Below are 22,641 nucleotides of genomic sequence, written 5' to 3'. Positions count from 1 at the left end.
ATGTCATTCCCAGGGGAGAGAAGGACCTGGGAACCTGGGACACACTCGCCTGTCCACACTCCTAGGCTGGGGTCCAGGCACAGCCCTGTGAGAGGCCACAATCCTGAACACGTCCCTGCCGTCCCCGAGACCCAGGTCCACGGAGTTCCCAGGGATCAGACCCCGGCACTCATGCCCCGTGTCCTCCTCAACCTCACCGGGGATGAAGGGCAAAGGCGGCCATGGCCATAATGCCTCCTCCCCTGAGCTGGGCTGTGCACAGGGATGGAGCCACAGGGCCCGTGGGACAGCAGACACACAGGCTGCAGGCAGCTGGACGAGCCCCAGGGCTCTCCCTCCAGCAGGGGCTCAGGAAGGGACGGCTCTGTCAGGCTCCACGGGCACCTGCTTCCCGGGGACCACGGAGCCTGCACCTGAGGCCAACCCATACCTTTCCCTGCTCGGCATGAATTTCTCTCAACAACAGTGGAGACCCAGGTTCTAATCCCCAGTCGGCCTCTCACATCGAGGTGCCACCCACCAATGACATGTCCCTTCTCAGGGCCGCCACATATGGGGATTTCCTTCCTTCCCAGCCAGCCCTCCCATAGATGGTCACTGAACCACTGGAATGTTCCAGGCCCTGAGCTTCTCCCAGCAAACCAGAGAGATGTGGTCATAGCAGGAGTTGAGCTCAGACGATCCAAAGATGGAAGTTCAGTATCTAGTTTCACAATCAATTACCCATTTGGAAAAAAATACACCAAAATATGAGAAGGTACAATGGAGAGAAGTAGCAGCTTCGTACCCAGCACTTATCCTCCTACAGGTTTCCTCAGGAACTGATCCTGTCCCACTGAGAGTAGATTGGAAGCGGGGCGTGATGGTGCACGCCTGTAATCCCAGTGGCTCAGGAGGCTGAGGCAGGAGGATCACAAGTTCAAAGCCAGCCTCAGAATTCTGATGAGGCCATAAGCAAAGTCAGACCCTCTCTCTAAATAAAATACTTAAAAAGGGCTGCGGATATTGCTGAGTGGTTAAGCGCTCCTGCGTTCAATTCCCAGTATCAAAAAAAAAAAAAAAAAAAAATAGTGATTGGACCTGGGTGTGCATAGTGCTCACACTAGAAATGGCTAGAAACCGGCTGAGCCTGGGAGACTTCTTTGGTCCCTCTAGGATTCCACAAGCCTCTGATTTTAGTGATGTGCTCTACTCTGATTGAGAGGGCCTTTGTACCCTCCCCACCCTACCACATACACACAGAATAGATTAAGCATCTGTAAGAGAATATGGAGTTTCCTTCCAATTATTCCACATGTTTATTCTTGTATACATTTTAAAAATCAGTCATTTTTAGGGTCTTGGGATAATCCCAGCTACTTGGAGGCTGAGGCAGGAGGATCATAAGTTCCAGGCCAGCCTGGCCAATTCAGTGAGACCCTATTCAAATTAAAAAAAAAAAACAAAACAAAAAAAAAACTGTGAGTTCTGGGCTGTATCTCAGTGGAAGAGCGCTTGCCTAGCATGCACGAGGCCCTGCACTCCAACCCCAGCACTGCAAAACTAGAATGAAAAGGCAGAGAAAGGAAAAGGAAAGAAGAATCAATCATTCCCAGCACCTGAAAACATGAGGGTGGACCTTCTCCTGCTCATTCGGAACCACAAGGAGAAGGTTGAGTAGATGAATCATTTTGTAGAGCTTTGAGCAGGTCACTCGCTTGAGGAGGTTTGAAGGACAATGCCTACTTCTTATCCCAAGTAAAGCTGTGCAGATGCCTGGGGCAGAGCCCAGACATCCCAGTGTGAAAGCAAGTCTGCCCAGGTGGCTTCCGTGGAGCAGGCAAGGCCTGCATTCAGGGCCTGGCCTAGGACAGCCGCGTGCAGACTCTGGCTCAGCGGGTCTGTGTCGGGCTGGGCTCTGCAGGGCCCTGTGGGTGCCGTGCCTCACCTTCCACATCCAGGGCCAGGGCGCTACCTGCTACGTGCACAGGGACAGCAAGCACAGCCAGGGACAGATTCCAGCCTGGAGAAGATTTTGCCAGCAGTCTTCAGACTGAGGAAGGAGGAAAATGGAAGGGAGGGAGGGAGGGAGGGAGGGAGGGGTGGCTGGAGCAGGAGGCGAGACTCGCAGGTGTCCCCGGAAGGGAAGGCAGCCTCCTTCTGTAGCACAGGGAGGCCACCTCACAAAGCTACCAAAGGCCGTCGGCAGGAAGGAGAAGGCAGAGGTGGATGTCAGGACGCTCTGAATCTGGAGCTGAACCTGGAGCTGGGTGTCGGGGCTTCAGGAGGCTGGAGAAGCTAAAGGTGGACAAGGAGGCGGAGCCCAGACAGGTGCATGGATTTCCTCGCCCCTGCTGCCTCCACCGGCCTCCCCAGCCTGCGGGCGCTGCCTGTGCTCGGAGCTGTGGAGGTTGGTGCTGGAGGCCTCTGGGGTGGCCCACCAGCCGAGCGCGAGCTCACCCTCCTGCCCAGCGCGTCTCCTCAGCGCCGACGCCCAACACAAACACCTGGGTGCTTAAAACTTGGGGTGACATGTGGCTCTTGTCCTGCGTGAGATGTGGCGTGTTATTGGAGAACTGAAGAGGTGGGAGGAGAGCACACGTGTGGACCCTCACGCCCGCGTTCACGGTCGGGACAGCTTCGCGCCTTCCACCACGAAGCTAGGACACCCTGGAGTCCTCAGGCCACCTGCCGCCCAGCAACAGGAGTGGGCGACAGACCCCGCCGTGAGCCGTGCTGCCCGGGTAGGAGTGGGGCACCCACGGCCCTCACTCAGCCTGGACCCACCGAGTCCGTCTGGACGTCCAGGCCTCTAGCTGTGCTCGCCCCGTCTCCTCCTCTTCCTCGGCCTCTCTCCAACGCCCCCGCCCTGGAGGGTGTCCTGAGACGCCCCTTCCTCCAGACAGCCCTCCGTCACGCAGGACGTGGGCCTCCTGACGTGGGTGAGGCTTCCAGCCCACGTTTGGAGACGAGACCGATGCCAGGGACCACGTGGAGCCACAGCATCCCAGCATGGCCTCTGCCTCCTCTCTCTGCTGGAGCAGTCTCCCGCTGGCCACAGGCCACATGTCACACCAGGGCTGCCCACAGTGCCTTCGCTGACCCTAGAGGCCTGCGTCTGACCAGGTGCAAGGAGGACGTGGAGGAGGATGCCGCCCACGTCCACGTAGGGCCTGGAGGGCAGCGACGTGGGCTGTGGGTGACCTTGGTCCTTGCCGTCTGGGCCAACCTGGCTCCTGGTCAAGTGAGCCCCGGGCACGTCAGAGTTGTGCTCTGTGCACTGGTGGGCTCAGCGTCTGCAAGGTAGGAGGGGGTGTCGGGGAGGCGTTGGTGCAGGGACCTTCCTGAGGGGCCAGTCCAACTCACCCCCTCAGCTCCACACCTTCAGCTCCTGAGAACCCCTCAGCTCTGGAGGACAGCGTGGCGTCCATCCTGGTCCCTGGACCAGGCGTGCGAAGGATTTGGAGTCCCTATCTTCCTCTCTCTCTTTTTTTCTAATTTCCTTTTTGGTTGTTGATGGACCTTTATTTTATTGATTGTTCTGCGGTGCTGGGAATCAAAGCCGGGGCCTCACGCTGCTAGGCAAGGGCTCTGCCCCGGAGCCACAGCCCAGCCCTCTCCCTTCCACCCTGAGTTCCCCTGGGCCAGTCAGGCTTCTCCAGGGAACAGAAACACACCTGTGTGTGTAGCTATGACTATAAAAAGGGGTTTACTAGGCTGGCGGACAAAACCAGAAGCGGAACAGTCCTACAGTGGCCGTCTGCAGGCTGCAGAGCTGGGGCACCAGTAGCTGCTCAGTCCAAGGAGCTGGAGCCTCAGAACAAGGGTCAGTGGCGCAGCCCCAGGCCAGGGCCAAAGGCCAGGAAAGGAGTCACCAGTCAGGGTCAGTTTGGAGGAGAGAAGGCGCTGGAGCCGATGTCCTGAGGAGCCGAGCGGCAGACTCTCCTGGGACTCTCCTCGGGCCCACTCCCCATGGCCGCACATCTGGGTCCCCTCACTGGGGATCCTCTGCGTGACACAACCCGCCACTATGCAGTCATAGCTGCCTCTAGAGTTCTCCCTCCCCTCCCAGAACTGTTTTTGAGAAAGTGATAATGGAAGTGAACCTTGAGAGAGAGAGAGAGAGACAGAGAGACAGACAGACAGACAGAGAGAGCATGAGAGTCTTGTGATTTCTTGTCGTCTTACACTATTGACAGGCCTGGATTCCAGCCCCTGACAGAATTGAACCCAAGATGAACCAAAACTAAGCAAAACAGGGAAAAAACCCACCAATCTTATCTTGAGGAGAACAAAATGGAATTGATGCTATTTTAAAGGAAAAGGGGCTGGTAGGTGATTCGGTGGTGCACTCCAGCCTAGCGTGTGAGAGGCCGGGTTCCATCCCCAACACACAGGAAGAATAACATTTCAAGCAGAAGGAGACATCGAGAGTCCCCTGAAAAGAAACCTGATAAATGTGAAGCGCAGGGCAGAGGCTGTACCTCACCCGCCACTCAGCAGACATGGAGAAAGATGCCTTCCAGGGTTGGGGTGCGGCCCCGGGAGGGAGTGCTGAGCTTGCTCACAGCCTGGGTTCCATCCCTGGTGCAGCAGGAGCAAATCCCTGCTCCCTGGAGCTGGTTCAGCAGCTCAGGCAGAGCTCATGCAGAGGGAGGCTACGGGGATGAGCTCCTCTCATCAAATCTGCCACCACCCACAGGCCACCAAGCTGCTGGGGAGCCTGGTGACCAGCCCTGGTGACAGCCGCACAGGGAGAGGCTTGCGCTTCTGGGAGACACTGATCAAAAGGTGTCCCTACTTCAACCTGGGATTTCTCCTCCTTCCATTAGAGCCTTAGAGTTACACATCGTAGTTGGGAGCATCCCAACATTCGGACACGCATGGAACTCAATTTCAATTCATGGTCCCCCCCTTTCCCTCCATCCGCCCTCCCCTCTCCAGCGCTCCAGCTGCTCAAGCCAGATCCTGGAGCCAGATGTGCGCCAGCGCCCTGGTGATGGGTGTGCAGCGTGGCAGCCATCCTGGGTATCAGGGGCAGACACCGAAGGAGGCTAGGGTGGGTCTGCACTGCTCCCTGGTGCAGGCTGAGAACGCGTTCAGACCAGCAGTGTCCAGGTCCACGGGTGCACAGTCATGGTGACCTCTGGTCTCCTGGGGCTCCACATGGGCTGGGTCCTTGAGGGCCTCTCCCTGGGTCCTGGGGTCTGAGCTCGCTGGCGGGTGCCCTCTTCCTTCTGTGACCTCAGCCAGCTGTACCAAGCTCCTCCCAGAATCACCACCAGGATCACCAAGACCAGCCCAGCCAGGCCCAGGGAGACAAAGTTCAGCCCCTTGTAGCTCTGGAGGGTGGAGGCTGGAAGCAGGACAGGTCACTGACAGGTGGGCAGGACCCAACTCAGGGTCCCTGAAATGGGAGCCACTTTCCCACTTCTCAGGCAGAGCCTGTCCCCATGGGCACTACCCCTTGCAGAGTTCCAGGAGACCCACCTGTGGGGGAGCCAGTTGTGTGGGTGGGGCTGATGTCACGTGGGGCTCCTAGGAGACAGAGAGGGTGGTGAAGGCTGGGCAGCCTCTGTCCTCTAGGCTGACCTCGGCGTCCTGAGCCCCTCCTGACTGACCTGTCAGGACGGCCCTACCCCACCTCCCCTGCTCCCTCTGCCCCTCCCAGGCCTCCAGGTAATCAGGAGGACCCTGGGGACAGGTGACCTGGAGCACACACAGTGGCCTATGATTAGACTCAGCTCCATGTCTGAGGACAGGCCACCCTGTCCTGGGGTGAACGGGGGAAGCACAGCCTCTGCCACACGAGGATGTGAGGAGCTCTCCACGCCTGTGGTGTCCACACCCCCTGTGAGAACCAGCCACCGGAGGACAGAGGCTGGGACCCTGGCCTGGCCACTGGGCCTCACGTCCCCCAGCCTGGAGCTTTCCAACCTGGCTGCAGGTGAGGGGCTGGGACTTCTGGACCCGGGGCCGTCTCTGCTCTGCCCGTTCATCCACCCCTCTGCTGGTCCCTTCTGCGTGCTCCCCATCCCTCCTCAGCTAAACCCCAGCATCTGAGGCCTCGGGAAAGGGGTCAGGGCCGTGGTGTTGGGTGGCCCCTGTGTGTGCACCCCTGAGGCAGGATGCCTGAGCTCTGCTCGCCTTCACTGCTGACCTCCTCACCCCAACACCAAGCCTCCCGAGGACGTGGTGCCGAGCTATGCTGAGCAAGGCCAGAGTCCATGGGGCTGGGGTCGCAGGTGCACCCCCAGTGCATCCCTGGAGCTGACTCCCGGGCTGGTGATGGACAACTCTTCGATCACAGGTCCTGAGGAGGCAACAGGGCACAGGACCATTGAGATGTCACCTCACAGATGGAGCCCTGACAGGACCAGGGTCCCCACAGCATGGGGACAGAGAGGGGAGGACTGAGGGTCCACACAGGGTCTCCATCTCCTGGAGGATTCCAGGAAAACACCAGAAGGGGAAGGTGAGACTGGATTCACCCAGACAGCTGGACCATCAGGACACAGGACACAGTGGGGGACACTCAACCCTGTCACATGGACAGGGAAGCAGAGACCATAAGGGTCTGTGGTCAGGAGGGATGGGCTTCAGCATGGCACTTCACAACCTTGTCACCGCCAGGAAACAGCTCCCTACACTGGGCCACAACCCTGAGAGGGTGCAGGGTACATCACGTCCCTCCCTCCAGGAGCCTGCCACATCTGTGGATATCATGGTGGTCTCTACAGGATGACCTGCTTTAAACCAGCACCTATGTACCTGCCTGGGAGCACAGGCGCACACACACACACACACACACACACACACACACACACCTGAAGTCTCTGGGCTCCTGTGAACAGGCAGAGGAACAGCTGAGAGCTCCTTCTGCCTGTGACCACTCAGCTGGTCCCCCCACAGTACCTCTCTAACACCTCCCTGAGCCCTTGGTCTACCCTTGACCATAGGTGGCCTTTGCAGACCCCAGGGTGGGTGGGGAGACCTGGGGCACCAGGATGACCCCAGGCTGCTCCTGCTCTGCACCCACCAGCACTGACCAGCAGGTTCAGGTCATGGGCAGACATGGGTGGGGAGCCTCTCCCTGGACACAGGGTCGGGGTCTGGGGTCTGACCTCATCCTGGGGGCTTCTGGGTCACCAGTAGGTACCCCAGGGCACTGGGGACCTGTCAGAGCCTCAGGTAAGGCTTTAGTACCCCAGGCCTGGCCGAGAGCAGCACCCCTGGACACTGTGCATCTGCCCCCAGGGTGTCTGAGTCACAGCAGAATCAACAGAAAAGGGACAGAAGATTGACTCTAAATGAAGAACGTGGCCAAATGACATTTCCTCTTTAAAGAGCTGGAGCCAGGCCCAGCGCGCAATGGCCACGTGCGCAGGTGGGCATCGCGGGGCGCGGGGCGCCGGGCGTGCGCAGGTGGTCTGGGCCGGGGGCTGGGCTGGGCCTAAGGCGGGGAGGGCAGCCGGGACCCGGCGGCGGGGTGCCTCTGGCGTCGCGCCGCGGCGGCGGAGCCGGCTCTGCAGACGCAGACCTCGCCGGTGCCGCCGCGCGTCCCTTGGCGGGCGCGGCGCAGGCGCGCTTGGCGGAGGCCGCCAGGTCTTGCCACAGGCCGGCCCCGCGGCCCTGCTGACGGACGTGCGCGGTACCGGGGCAGAGCCGAGCCGGCCCGCGACGCGCACCGCCCGCACTGGCGCGGTCATATGGCTGGCTTTCTCCTCCTAGATTTAAGCAAGTCCCCCACGCCGAACGGGACTCCGTCCGGGGACGCAGCGTGCGAGGCCGTGGACCCCTCCCACGGGTGCAGCGTGCTGTGGCAGCTCCGAGCCATGTACGAGGAGGCGCAGCTGACGGACATCGTGGTGGAAGTGGACCACGGGAAGACCTTCTCCTGCCATAGGAACGTGCTTGCTGCCATCAGCCCCTACTTCAGATCCATGTTCACTAGCGTCCTTACAGAAAGTACTCAAAAAGAAGTTCGAATAGTTGGTGTTGAAGCTGAGTCGATGGATTTAGTACTGAATTATGCCTATACCTCCAGAGTTGTTCTGACAGAGGCCAATGTTCAAGCCTTGTTCACTGCCGCTAGCATCTTCCAGATCCCATCCATCCAGGACCAGTGTGCTCAGTACATGGTCAGTCATTTGGACCACAGAACTCCATCGGGGTCTTCATCTTCGCTGATCATTATGGTCATCAGGAACTTGGAGACAGATCAAAAGAATATATTCGTAAGAAGTTCCTGTGTGTCACCAAAGAGCAGGAGTTTCTGCAGCTAACAAAAGACCAGCTGATAAGCATTCTGGACAGTGACGACCTGAACGTGGACCGGGAGGAGCACGTGTATGAAAGCATCCTGCGGTGGTTTGAGCATGAGCAGCATGAACGAGAACTGCACCTCCCAGAAATTTTTGCCAAATGCATACGTTTTCCTCTGATGGACTATACCTTTATAGAGAAAATCCCACCTCAGTTTGCACAGGCCATAGCCGTGGGCTGTGTAGAAAGGGCACCGTCCAACACCAATGGCTGCACTCAGAGGCTGGGCATGACTGCCTCTGAAATGGTCATATGTTTCGATGCTGCCCACAAACCCTCGATAAAGAAACAAACAGTTCCTTGTCTGGATATCGCCACAGGAAGGGTGTTCAAGCTATGCAAACCGCCAAATGACCTGAGAGAAGTTGGGATTCTGGTCTCACCAGATAATGACATTTACATCGCAGGAGGGTACAGGCCAAGCAGCAGCGAGGTCTCCATCGACCACAAGGCAGAAAACGATTTCTGGATGTATGACCATTCCACTAATAGATGGCTGTCCAAACCATCCCTGCTTCGAGCCAGAATAGGCTGCAGGCTGGTGCACTGCTGCGGTAAAATGTACGCCATCGGCGGCTGCGTGTACGAGGGCGATGGACGGAACCCCCTGAAGTCTGTGGAGTGCTACGACAGCAGAGAGAACTGCTGGAGGACCGTGGGTGCCCTGCCGGTGGCCCTGGAGTTCCACAGTGCCGTGGAGCACAGGAGGAGGGTCTACGTCCTGCAGGGAGAATTTTTCCTCTTCTATGAGCCTCAAAAAGACTACTGGGGGTTTCTGACCCCCATGACTGTGCCTCGAATCCAGGGTTTGGCTGTGGTGTACAAGGACTCCATCTATTACATAGCAGGAACCTGTGGGAATCACCAGCGCATGTTCACCGTGGAGGCCTACGGCATCGAGCTGAACAAATGGACTCGCAAGAAGGATTTCCCATGTGATGGGTCCATAAACCCATACCTTAAGCTGGTCCTTTTCCAGAATAAACTCCACTTGTTTGTTCAAGCTACTCAAGTGACTGTTGAGGAGCACGTCTTCAGAACCAGCAGGAAGAATTCCCTGTACCAGTACGACGAGGCTGCCGACCAGTGGGAGAAGGTGTATGAGACCCCGGATCGGCTCTGGGACCTGGGCCGGCACTTTGAGTGTGCTGTTGCCAAACTCTATCCTCAGTGTCTTCAGAAAGTGCTCTGAGAGCAGCAGGCCTCACGGCGTCCCTGGCCTCTCGTGCCAGGAGACCAGTCTTAAGAAGTGCTGTCCGTACTTAAGAAAGCTGAGTTCTGTGCACAGAAATAGGTGCTCTTACAGCTTACAGCATAGAGGGACTCGCTTTCGCTCTTCTGATGCTTTCATTTCAGTAAGGTAAAGGTGACAAAGTGCAATTATCAGCATTTTCCCCCCGGCATTAAAGTAACCTGTCATCCTAGAGTTTTGTGATAGGCACTAAGGTACTAGAGGAGTCGAGACAACTATGCACTCCATAGCGCAGTTAGGGTGTTACTGGGTGGAGACACCCAGACCAGGTGGACATGACTCTTTATTTTAAATACGGGTAGCAATTTGAGGCAATATCACTGGGAGTTGTTTAGCTGTGACCTCTAACACAGAAGCACTAACTTAGATCCTCATTCTTAATATTTATATGTAATTACGGGTATATTTTTGTGTACTGTTTTCAAGTGAACTGAGATTTAAATGCATTGTTACTAGAGTTGACTGAAGGAGACACTCAGTCTGAGAACCTTTAGTTAGATTGTTTCATGTTTCCCATATAACTTTAAGTTAATCAACTTGTTGGCTTAGGATCAGACTTCCTTAACAGGACTCCCATAGCACAAGAAATAAAAGCAAGAATCAACAACTGGGATAGATTCAAACTAAAAAGCTTTCTCTCAGCAAAGGAAACTATCAGAAATGTGAAGAGCGAGCCTACAGAGTGGGAGAATATCTTTGCCAACCATACCTCAGATAGAGCGCTAATTTCCAGAATCTATAAAGAACTCAAAAAACTCTACACGAAGAATACAAATAATCCAATCAACAAATGGGCTAAGGAAATGAACAGACACTTCACAGAAGAAGATGTACAAGTAATCAACAGATATATGAAAAAATGTTCAACATCCCTAGTAATAAGGGAAATGCAAATCAAAACTACCCTAAGATTTCATCTCACCCCAATTAGAATGGCGATTATCAAGAATACAAGCAACAATAGGTGTTGGAGAGGATGTGGGGAGAAAGGAACACTCATACATTGCTGGTGGGGTTGCGAATTAGTGCAGCCACTCTGGAAAGCAGTGTGGAGATTCCTCACAAAGCTTGGAATGGAAACACCATTTGATCCAGCTATCCCAGTCCTTGGCCTATACCCAAAGGACTTAAAATCAGCACACTACAGAGATACAGCCACATCAATGTTCATTGCTGCTCAATTCACCATAGCCAGATTGTGGAACCAACCTAGATGCCCTTCAGTTGATAAATGGATAAAGAAACTGTGGCATATATATACAATGGAATAGTACTCCGCAACGAAGAATGATAAAATTATGGCATTTGCAGGCAAATGGATGAAATTGGAGAATATCATGCTAAGTGAGATAAGCCAATCTCAAAAAACTAAAGGACGAATGATCTCGCTGATAAGCGGATGAGGACATATAATAGGGGGTGGGAGGGGTTAGCATTAGGTTTAGGGTTAGGTTTAGGGTTAGGGATAAGGAGAGCGGTAAGAATGAAGGAAAGAAGGACTGTATAGAGGGAAAAGAGGGGTGGGAGGGGTGGGGGGGAAGGAAAAAAAATAAACATCATTGCCCTATGTAAAAAAAAAAAACAAAAAACTTTAAGTTAAGCTAAAGTTTTAAAGTGGCAGTTTTCTGTCTGTTACTTTTTCAAGTGCTAACACTGTCTTATTTTTTTAAATCCTGGAAAGGGCTCAGATTTGCAGGTGGCTGGTGCTAGCATAAATGAATCTGCGTGTGTGGCTAGCCAGATTTAAATGGTCTGAGCCTGTACTCTCCTCTCACATGAGTGTGTCAGTTTCTTGGCCATAGTGCTCTACCTGTTGACCTGTGATCTCACAGGGTTTGCTAACTGTGATAAGCATGGCCAGGTACTGGTCTAACTGGATTCAGCTGGAGAACAGTCAGACCATTGTACCAAGTTTGCACTAACATGGGCCATTTTATTGCCCTACCTCCCTTTCCAGCCTCTGCCTGTCCAGATTGTCGGTACAGTGAAAGTTAACTCATAATGTGAAGATTTACATCTACTTCTAAAATTTTGTTTTTCAGAAACAAAAATTTTCCAGTGGTTTAGTAGTTTAATGACTTTTAAAATTTCATATTACAATTACAACCTCATTTTTTTTCCCTTGGTTCTTAACAGCGATGAATACTTTACACTGAAATACTCGTTCTAACTGAAGGTGATCAAGGAAGAGTGAGCAAACAGAACCATGGCGATCAGTACGAGGTCATTTTTCACATTTCAGTGATTAATTTCTAACAGTGAGTTAGGAATAGTAACATGAAGGACAAACTTGTTTGTGTATCTAAGGCAGTATTCGGCTTGGTACCATTCTTTACTCTGCCTAGAAAGACTGATAAAGGATTTAAGTATAGCCCAGTCTGTGCTCAATCAGAACAGTTTGATTTTCTTGAAGAAAGCAAACTGGCATGGTTTGTATTAAAAACTCTTGCACAAATTGTAATGTGATACTGTGAAACAAATTTAAAACATTGCCCCTTTGCATCACATACCTCGTTTTTCAGTAACTTTCTAAACTTTACAAAGACCTCTACAGGTAGGAACAGTTTTCTGAAGTGGAAGTTCAAGAGGACAGCATTTGTAGATGATACATTTTAAAATCTAGTCCTAGAAAGCCAGATCTGTGGCTTCTTACTGGCTGTGACAGTGTCTGTACTCTTTACAAACGTTGTCAGCCAGTATCTTACCCCTGCCCCCAGTTTTTTTTTTTTTGTTTTTTTTTTTGTCTTTTGTTTTATCTTCATGCTCTTTGGGTTATTTCCGGGTTTTTTGTTTTTTGTTTTTACCATTTTGCATGCTGAGGAGAGGGGAAATTACAACCAGTTTTTACCAGAGATTTCCATGTAATTTATTTTTGCAAGCTTTGTTGATTCCTTCCGCTTTTCGACAATCTTACGTATTTAGAAAAGTGTGTTACTTGAAAACATGACGCAACGTTGAGAGAGCAGTGTCCGTGTGCCGTGTGATCCATGAGAGAACAGTGCTGTAGTTGATTCCACGGCAGCTGTTCTCTTGATGTGAACAAGGGTTGATCCTCTTGCTGTAACAGTTTGAGAGTGTGATCTAAGCGTAGTGTGTCAAGGCCAAGGCTTGGAATTCGCTATAGCAGCAGGATGCCTACTGAATCTTATATGAAGAACTCTACGTTCTATAGCTCAGATGTCTTGCCACTGTTACAATGGCTTCAGAAGAGGTCCTAGAAAACAGAGTGCTCTGTGTGGGACTTGTGTGGACACTACGGCACATTTTCACATGTGACGAGAATGTAAGTGAAAGGCACAGTGGCTGCCGCAGCTTGGGGTGAGTCTGAGGGTCCAGTCCCACGGTAACTGTTTCCGCGTTTGAAGAACGTGTGTCGCACTTTCCTATGTATTTTTTACACATGGAAAATGGGACTTGGTATAACTGTGTCATAGGAAAGTAGAAATCGTGTTCTTTCCCATCTTTGTTTTTTGTTTCCCTACAAGTTGATGCTTAAGCATCAGGCAGATTTCACTGGTGCATGAGAAAAGGTGGATGTGATCTGTAAGGAATCAGATTCCCTGTGGGAAGCCGTGTAAGATGGCATTTGATGTTCAGTGCTCAGGTATGTAGTAAGTACTGTAGTCCTATGGGGGCAAATGTGTAGATATTTTTAAACGTTTTGCCATAATTGCACAGTTTTTTGCATTTTTACCTGATGTCATTGTTTCTTATAATAAAACCTTTTCTGATTAAAATAAATAAATAAATAAATAAAAATAAAGAATGTCCCTGTTCCTCCCTGGCGTGGGCTGAGCCCCCTGGACTGTAACCCCAGACTGAGCACACACAGGACAAGGACCATCTCATCCCAAAGCTTCCCCAGTGTTCCTTCCAGCCCTGGTCACAACCATCCCTGGGCCAGGCGACCTGCCGAGTGGAGGGGACCAGCAGCCAGGCCAGCTCCATGTCCACCCCATGCTGGAGCTGTGTCCATGCCACACAAAGTGACCCTTGAGACCTGGGATTCAGGGACCTCAGAGCATGAGGGCTGAGGGGACAACGTGCAGAGGGAGGGTCTTGGGGTCAGGAGGAGGCAGGGAGGCTGCGGACAGGACTTGGCTGCCTGTGATCCCAGTCCCCCACCAACATGGCCTCTCCGTCCCTTGCCTTCCTTCCTCAATAGCAGGGTTAGGACAGGCCCCAGGTGACCTCCCAACAGTCACACTGGACACATCCTGTCCCCATTTTCACAACACAGGAGGGGCCTCGGGTCCCTCCAGGGTGGGCTCAGGCCCAGGGGACACCAATGGACAGGTGCCTGCAGGGCTGACTCCTCCCCCAGGGCTCAGCGTCCTGCACTAGAGGGGGACCTGGACCCCATGCCCATCTCCCACCTGCTGCCTCTCAGAGGCCTTTGTCCTTCCCAGACTCACCAAGGCTCAGCAGGGGGTTGACTGAGGGGACACGGCCCAGTGTCCCCGGCCTGCTCTGTGCTTGTCCTGTGTGGGAGGACAGGCCCTGAAGCAGGAACTGTGCAGAGTGAGGCCCCAAAGCAAGTAACGGGGAGGAAGGGACTCGGCCCCAGGCCTGTTCTTCCTTCCCCCACGTGACCAGAGGCAGATGTGGCCTCCAGAAGGTGTTTCATAACTAGACTGAGCACACGTCCACAGTAAGCCCACAATTGCTGCTGTGTCACACGTCCACACTAAGCCCACAATTGCTGCTGTGTCACACGTCCACACTAAGCCCACAATTGCTGCTGTGTCACACGTCCACACTAAGCCCACAATTGCTGCTGGGTCACAGATGGACGGGTATATAGACAACATGGACACAGGTGGCAGAGACTGGCACACATACGTAGGCCATGATACACTGAAGGAGAAATGATTGATAGAGAGAAAGATAACTGGGTGGAGAATGGATGGGTGGATGGACAGATGATGGAAAGATGGGCGGATGGACTGGGTGATGGATGGGTGGATGGATGGCCTGATGGGTGAATGATGGAAAGACGCCAGAGGGATGGTGGACATGTGGACATGGGAGTTGCCCATACATGCCCACACAGGGTGAGACGGGGGCTGGAAACTCGCCGTCAGGGATTCTAGTCCTGAGAGGCTCCTGGTTCCCGCTAAGACAGTCTCACACAAGCCGCTCGCGTCCCCTCATGCAAAGGGAGAGTCATAAAAGCTGCTGGTAGCTTGGTAAGATCTCATCCGCCAGGGGTGTTTGGTACAGAGTGAGGACATTCGTCCCCAGTTTCCACCCTGTTCCCAGGGCAGGTGACCCCTGGGCCAGCTCTGGGGCCCTGGCTCCTGCCTCCTCCTGCAACCCCACACTTGGGCTGTGACCTGACACCTGAGGCCTGCTCTGGTGCCTGGGCAGGGCAGGCTCGGTCCTTATAGGCCCTAAAGGGGTGTGTGGGTCAGGGCGGGAGGTGTGCCTGGCCCTTCTGATGCCTGGAGAGCCCCTTCTGATCTGAGGGCTCCCAAGCCTGCAGAGGCCACTGCACCAGGTCAACTGTGCCAACCTCAGTGGGTGGGTTCTGGGCCTCCTGGTGGTTCTGGGTGGTGGCTGGATTCTTGTCTGGGACACTGATGGGCCTCCCGGGGCCCATATGCACAGAACAGGCTCCCTGGCTGGGGAAGGGTGGTCTGGAAGTCCCATCCCTGACCTCTGTGGCCGCCCCACCCTCTCCTGGCTCTGTCTCCTGGAAGCCCGCACCTCTCCCAGCACCTGGGCTCTCTGCAGGCTCTTGGCTCTCAGCTCTCCAGTGCTCCCCTCGAGCTGAAGGAGCTGCTGCATTTCAGTGGACCCCATGTTCTTCTCCCCTTCTCCATCAGGTCCTGTGCTGCCAGGTGGGAAAGCGTCCCCTGGACTCTGCTCCCCCGTGGCCTCCTCTGACAGCCCAGGACACCTGCTCACACTGGGGAGGCAGCTGAGGAGCCAGCTCTGTCCCAGGGCTCCTAAGGACATACTGGCGTCCTTGGTGGGGATGAGCCCCCTGAAGAGGAGATGGACAAGGAGATCATGGCTTGCAAGGAAGGAAATGAGCTGAGGGAGTGGCTGGCCGCAGCCTTGGGCTCCAGGTGGGCTCCCAGGCAGAGCTGGGGTTGGGGAGGTGACCCCTAATGTTCTGAGGGTGGCAGGTGGGATCTGATGAAGATGGAGGAGGGGTCCCCAGTGTCGGCTGTGGGTCCTCATGAGTCCAGGTGGGCTCAGCCTCTGCAGGGCTGAGACCCATGACTCTCCCTGACCCTGATCTCACGCCCGGGAGGGAGGCAGCCCAGGGGCCACGTTTCTTCAAGGACAAGGTCCCTGAGCTCTTGGTGATGTTGATCCCTCCATGTGCCATGGGTACTCCCCAGCAAGGCCCAGACCCCACATCACCCCTTCACGAAACGCTCCTGTTGTCCAAACCCTGCTCCTGCTTCCCCAAACTCTTTCCACCTTGACCTGGCTTTGGGCCTCTGTCCTGTCCTCCTCCAACCAGGATCCTGCTGGGTCACCGTAGTCCTCCTGCTCACCCCAGATATCTCAAGGGGTCCTCTCCCCCACAAGGCCACTACCTGTCAATCATTCCAAATGCTGCCTCCTGGGAACGCTGGCAGGCAGTAAGGGTGCATTATTAGATGCCATGGCTTTGAGAGGGGGCGTGTTCTCAGCTGAATGAGCTACAAACCCATGATGGTCCAAGAGGTGTGAGGGTGGAAGGTGCCTTTGAGGTAAGTGAGGTAAGTGAGTGAAAAACTCTGTAGGAGGGAGCCTCTGGGCTGGGGAAGGAGAAGATCAAGTGTGCATGGAAAATCCGCAGAAATAAAGACGGGTCTCCGGCATTGTGTCCAGCACTTTCCATTCACGGGACTCTGCTCTATTTTGTTAAAGCATCATTAAAAACGGGAGGGACATTTCAGTCCTTAGGAAGTAAAACGGGAGAAGTAGTGCTGAGTGAGAGTACAGAAGCTGTCACAGATTGTGTGCAGGTGTGTGAATGTGTGCATGTGTGTGCAGGTGTGTGTGCAGATGTGTGAATGTGTGCATGTGTGTGCACGTGTGTGCAGGTGAGTGTGCATGTGTGTGTGCAGGTGTGTGTGCATGTGTGTGTGCAGGTGTGTGTGCAGGTGTGCATGGAGGTGTGTGAATGTGTGCAACTGTGTGTGCAGCTGTGTGTGCAGCTGTGTGAATGTGTATGCAGGTGTGTGAATGCCTGCATGTGTGTATAGGTGTGCGTGCAGGTGTGTGAATGTGTGTGCAGCTGTGTGTGTAGGTGTGTGAATGCCTGCATGTGTATGCAGGCGTGCGAGCAGGTGTATGAATGTGTGCATGTGTTTGCAGGTGTGTGTGTGGGTGTGTGAATGTGTGTGCAGGTGTGTGAATGTGTGTATCTATGTGCAGGTGTGTGAATGTGTGTTCAGGTGTGCGTGCAGGTTTTGAATGTGTGTACAGGTGTGTGTGCATGTGTGTGCTTGTGTGCGTGAAGGTTGTGTTTGTGTGCAGATGTGTGAGTGAGTGCATGTGTGTGCATGTGTGTGCATGTTGTGCATGTGTATGTGCCGGTGTGTGAATGTGTGCATGTGTGTGTGCAGGTCTGTTTGCAGATGTGTGAATGTGTGCATGTGTGTGCAGGTGTGCATGCAGTTTGTGAATGTGTGCAGGTGTGTGTGCAGGTGGGTGAATGTGTTTGGAGGTGTGCGTGCAGGTTGTGAATGTGTGCAGGTGTGTGTGCAGGTGTGCATGCAGGTTGTGAATTGTGCACGTGTGTGTGCAGGTGTGTGAATGTGTGTGCAGGTGTGCACGCAGGTTGTGAATGTGTGCAGGTGTGTGTGCGGGTGTGTGTTTGCAGATCATGATGCAGCTTGGTTCCGCACAAGAAATGAAATGTCTCTGATCCGATCTGGTAAGCTGCCCTCCTCCATCACAGCGAACACGCCTGCCCCACAGGTTCAAAGGTAGCTCTTCCCAGTCACGATGGACACGCTCTCTAGGTCTGGTCCATCTCTGTCTCCCTCTCCTCAGCTCCTTCTCTTGGTGTCCTGGTGAGGGAGCAGGCAGTCCAGGTGATGTTGGAGTGGGCAGCTGTGTCCTGCCGCTGGTCCTCTGGTCTGAGCTGACCAAGGTCTCACTTGCTCACCAGGTGTAGGGGGCCACCTGTGCCTGTGAGCAACGGTTGGGGGGGGTCCCCCTCCCCTGACTGCTCCCTTGGACCCAGGGACACTTGTAGAGGACTGGGCGTCCACTTCACCCAAGGTCCTGGACGTCTGTGAATATAAGCTCCCGCCCCATCTGATCAGGTGGGTTCCCTCCTTGACTGGCCTGCAGGGCTCCCTGGAGTTGGTCACCAGACAAGCCTCCCGGAAGTGGGAGGCGGGTACTGAGTCAAGGTGGCCCCTCCCTCCGCTGGCCACACCGCGACTCTGGGTTCACTAGCGCCGCCTGCTGCTGGGACCGCTGGGCGCGCACCTGCCCCGCCAGTGAGCTGGCACCTGTGTCCCCAGGGGCAAGATCAGGAGGAAGGCCAGTCCCGCCCCTGCTGTGCTGTCCCTCCCTGGCCCTCCTCCTCCCACCGCCCCTCGGAAAGGAGACGCGGGGTCCTGTTTAACTTCTGTCCCGCTTTCCCGAGGCTGCGGGGCCGCGCTGGGGGTCGGCACTGGGGGTCGCGGGGCCTGGTGCGCACCTGTGCTGGGGGTGGAGGGATCGCAGGTGTCGGATCCGGGGTCCACCCTCTGCGAGAGCCGCCAGCCAGCTGTCGGTCCCCGCGCCAGCAGGACTCTTGGGGAAACATCCAGGGACAGACGCGGAGAGCAGCTGGACCCCGCGACACAGGAACTCCGTCCCACTGGGACAGAAAAAGACACAGGGCTGGGCAGGAGGCAGAGCCCGGGGAAAACCCGCCGCAGGGCGAGCCGAAAACGCAAGGCAGACAAAGGAAGCTCGTGGGGCGGACACTGGCTCTGAGCTGGGCAGGGCCCCGGGCGCTGGGGACAAGGGACAGGCTGCCTGCTCTGATGTGGGCATCGAACCACCACGATGGCCAACGCCGGTGGAAGAGCAGGCTGTTTCCGTTCACTCTGTCACACACACGCGCACACACACGCACACACACACACACGCACACTTTTCTTTTTAAGGGGCTCCCAGGAATCACGGCTTATTTAGCTTGACATTATTTCCTCACACAGTTCTCGGCTGGGTTTTGTTGGTCCGTCTGTTTTATGTGGTGCTGGCGATTGAACGCAGGGCCTCGTGTAGCCTGGCAAGCGCTCCGCCCCTGAGCCACATCCCCAGCCCAACACGCACGCTTAAGCTCGTCCTGTAACATGTATGCAGGACCCTCTTATTTCCTTCTTTTCTTTAATTGACGCTTGTGTACATATGTTTGATATCCCGTGAAGGGCTGATAATTTTAAGACATGCACACGCTACAAAAAGATTTCTGTTCCTTTGGGGTTTTTATTTGTTTTTGTTTCTGTGTTTTGTTTGTTTGTTTGCTTTGGAGACAGGCACACACATTAATCAAAGGAGGCGCTCCCGCCCCCTAGTGGTCGGCAGGATACTTTTCTATTTTAATCTGAAACAGGAGAAAACCCCACCCTGTGAGTGGCCACCCAAGATCAGGCTCAGCTCTCAGCCGCCTGAGTGTAGCCCAGTATCAGGGTCAGCAGTGGAATTCAGTGGGGCTTTAGGGGTCATGAACATCATCAGTATGTCGTCTCAGAAGTACATGGCCATGGTTGGGTCTCTGGAAACAGCCAAGGGACTGTGGCTGGTCCTCTGGAAGTAGCTGCAACAGCCTCTCTAACAGCTGGTCAGTTGTGGCAGGGGCACCTGGTTAACGAATCTCCTAGATGCTGCTCAGAGACCTTCAGGCTCCAGCTACTGGCTCCAGCGGAGCTGGCTGGCTGACTTTCCAGACCTGGGTGACTCCAGTGGGAAGTCCTCCAATGGTTGCTTCAGGCTTTTGCAAGAGTGACACGGTGTGTCCTCAGGCACAGCAGTCAGGTGGCCTGGAGTCAGTGTCTGGCGAGGGCCGTGTATGTGCTGGACTCTGTGGTCAGTGGAGACGCAGCTTGGGCTGCCCCTTCTGTGAGGGCTTGGTGGTCCAGCTGAGCATACGTCACCTCCTGGGGTCTCCTGCAGCAGGGGTCTGAGGAGGGGGGCCCACGGTGAGGGTGGGGCTGTGGGGTGGAGGACTGGGCAGCCACCTCCCTGGGCCCTTCTCCTGGAGCACATCACGCAATCCCCACACAGGGAAGCAGACAGTGTAGGTAAGACAACTAGAAGGTACAGAAGTGATGGCAGGTCACCACTGAAGCCACAGAAGACAGTGTGGCCTCCGCTCACGCCCTCCTGACTTCCCTCTGGGGAGAGCCAGCTGCTATGGGTGCGCCACCTTGGACATGAGTCCTCCTTCCCAGTCAGGCCTGCAGATTACTGCATCCTGTAGACCCTTCTGCTGCAGCTTCATGAGACCTGAGCCAGAACCAGCCAGTGCAGCTGCTCCCAAATTCCTGACCCAGGACCTGGAGACAGTGTTGCTGGGCTGCCAAGCCTGGGGACTTGGTTGTGCAGTGGGAGATGACCAACCCAAGACTTACAGAGTGGCCGGTCTCACTGCCCTTCTCAGGAAGTCCACCAGCTGTGGCCGGGTCTGGAGAGAAGACACATGGTCCGTTCCCTGGGGTGCACATCAGAAGATAGGTGTGACAGATCTCATTCTGCGCCCACCTAGGACCTCCCAGAAAGGCCCTACCCCTTCTCCTCCCCCACTGCCTCCTGACCCATTGAGTCCCCACTTCCCCTCTCCAGGCCTGTCAGCCCTTTACCTGGTGACCTCTCTCGGCTGCCCACAGCCAGGCCCAGCCTGTGCGAAAAGAACAAATCAGTACTGGGGCAGCCAGGCGGCTGAGGACTGGGCGGGGCGGGGGTCACTCCCAGGGGTCTCACCTCTCCTGTGGCCTCTGCAACTGGCCCTTGCCACCAGGGGACCTGAGGACAGTCGGGGTCTGAGTTGAGGAGGGAGACCTTGCTCCCAGCGCCCAACAGCCCACCCAGGCTGCCCCTCCCTGCCCCCGAGTCCTACCCTGTCTCCTCCGACGCTGGCGGTGGAGACAGAAGAGGAGGAGGAGGAGGCAAAGGAGGAAGGCCAGGGAGACCCCGATGAGAATGTGGAGGTGCTCTGTGGTCAGCCGCAGAGCAGGTGTGTCTGGGAAGGGGACGGTGGTCAGAGCGTGCATTTACTGAGCGCCACTGCAGGGCGCCCAGTGCCGTGCGGGTCAGGCCGTGCGTCTGTGGGGACCTCTCGCAGTGGTGCTGCCCTGGGAGCCAGCCTCCCAGCTGACCCAGGGCCCAGGGCAGCCGCCCTCTGTGCACAGGGACGCACTCTCCCCGGCAGAGCCTGAATCCCACCACCTCAGAGGCACACCCCAGGCCTGTGTCACCAGCGTCGTCACTGTCCTCGGAAGGCAGCTGTGCAGCTCCTGGGGAGGAGGAGCCTGGAGGAGAGGGTCGGAGGCCAGAGCTGGACAGAGCCGGCTGGCCGCTCCTCCCCACCCACCTGCCCCCCGCAGGACCCTGGGCTCCTCCCTCTGGACCAGCGCTGCCTAGATGGGCTTCCCCACATCTGTGCTGCCCATGCAGCGGCACCAGCGGCTGCGGACGCTCAGATGTAACCAGAGGGAAGGGAAGGAGAGACGGTCCTCCCTGCACTGGCCACGCTCCAAAGACTCAGCGGCCAGCGTGGCCAAGGCCATCCCTTCTGCACCAGGCAGAGGCAGACGCCGCCTCCTCACCAAGCCCTGCTGGACGGCGTCTCCCACCATGCTGTCTGCACCTCGCAGACATGGACACCCAGGAGGAAGAGTGGAACCCGGGTCAGCCCCTCCTGGTCCCCGCCCCAGAGCAGGCCCCAGCTCTGCGGTCATCTGTTCCTCAGAGTCGCCCCTGATCAGGGGAATCCAAGCACAGAGCTCCCGCCCCTCAGCTCACTGCCCCACCACGTGGGGACCAGATGAGGTCCTGGGGACTAGACCAGCACAGAGAGGGACCCCTGTGTCCCCTTTTCCCGGTGGCGCCCTTCACTCTCTGCTCCCAAGGCTGCGTCTTTAATGTCCTTGAAGAAAGGTAGACCAAGCCGGGTGCAGTGGGCACACCTGTAATGCCAACAGCTCAGGAGGCTGGGGCAGGAGGATCGTGAGTTCAAATCCAGCCTCAGCAACTTGGTGAGACCCTAAGCAACTAGCCAGACCCTGTCTCAAAAAGCAAAAAGGACTGGGGATGTGACTCAGTGGTTAAGCGCCCTGAGTTCAATCCCTAGTACAAAAAAAAGAAAGAAAGTCAGATCACTGTTCCCTCAGAGGCCCTACCCTCAACATCTTGACCCCACGAAGGATCCAAGGTCCTGCCCTGTTCTCCACCATCACAGCCTCTGCTTTCTGTCCATAAGATGCACTACAGGTTAAAATTATATGTATGCAGTGTGTGCGACCAGCATTTCCACAGCGTGAATTCTACATAAGGTCTGAACCACACGAAGAAACTCCCACCAGCCACGCTGCACTGTGCACGTGTCCCCAGGAGGTCACCAGGGAGCCGAAGCCCTACTGTGGCCTGGGGCAGCCTGCAGCATCCAGCAAAGTCACATTCTGCATGGGTTTGCAGTCCACAGCCTAGCCGTGCCCTGAAACTGGCCATCAGGTGGGTAAGGGACTGCAGGGTGTCCCAGTGAGGACATGGGCTCAGGACACGGTGCCATGGGTAAGAGACAGGCCTCTGAACATGCTCACACTCAATATGTAAGGATATAGTTGAAATTATGCACTTCTGATCTCTACTAATAATTTAATCCATGCAGAAAATGTAATCACCCATAATAGTCACTTATCTTAATATATAAGTGATGTTCAATTCTGTAAATTGTACATATGTAGTACATAATCATATGGGGTTTATTTGTTTATGTTAATTACAGTAACAAATTGTTAGCACAGTGTAACCACATGGCTCTACCTGTAATGCTCACGCGTACACTGTTAAGTCGACTCCAGTGCTGGTGTCTTTACCATGCACGTGTATGTCACATGACCGTGACCTAAGCGACAGAT

At 55.1% G+C, this 22,641-nt stretch overlaps 1 protein-coding gene, 1 long non-coding RNA gene and 1 pseudogene across 2 annotated transcripts in view; 2 read left to right on the top strand and 1 right to left on the bottom strand.

Moving 5' to 3' along the window:
• The window catches only part of LOC124967140 (leukocyte immunoglobulin-like receptor subfamily A member 6), a 140,441-nt gene that overhangs the window by 9,875 nt on the left and 107,925 nt on the right, over nucleotides 1-22,641 (top strand).
• LOC124967143 (kelch repeat and BTB domain-containing protein 8-like) lies at nucleotides 7,800-9,696 on the top strand (annotated as a pseudogene).
• On the bottom strand, nucleotides 19,617-20,404 carry LOC124967151 (uncharacterized). The gene is made up of 3 exons (XR_007105470.1): nucleotides 20,365-20,404; nucleotides 20,137-20,216; nucleotides 19,617-19,685 (listed from the first exon to the last, which is right to left on the bottom strand). It is a non-coding gene; the product is annotated as an uncharacterized LOC124967151 (long non-coding RNA).

The sequence above is a fragment of the Sciurus carolinensis genome, chromosome 16 (assembly GCF_902686445.1).
Source record: "Sciurus carolinensis chromosome 16, mSciCar1.2, whole genome shotgun sequence".
Lineage (NCBI taxonomy): Eukaryota > Metazoa > Chordata > Mammalia > Rodentia > Sciuridae > Sciurus > Sciurus carolinensis.
Note: the sequence above shows the minus strand (reverse complement) of the source record. Positions and strands in the feature narration are given on the sequence as shown.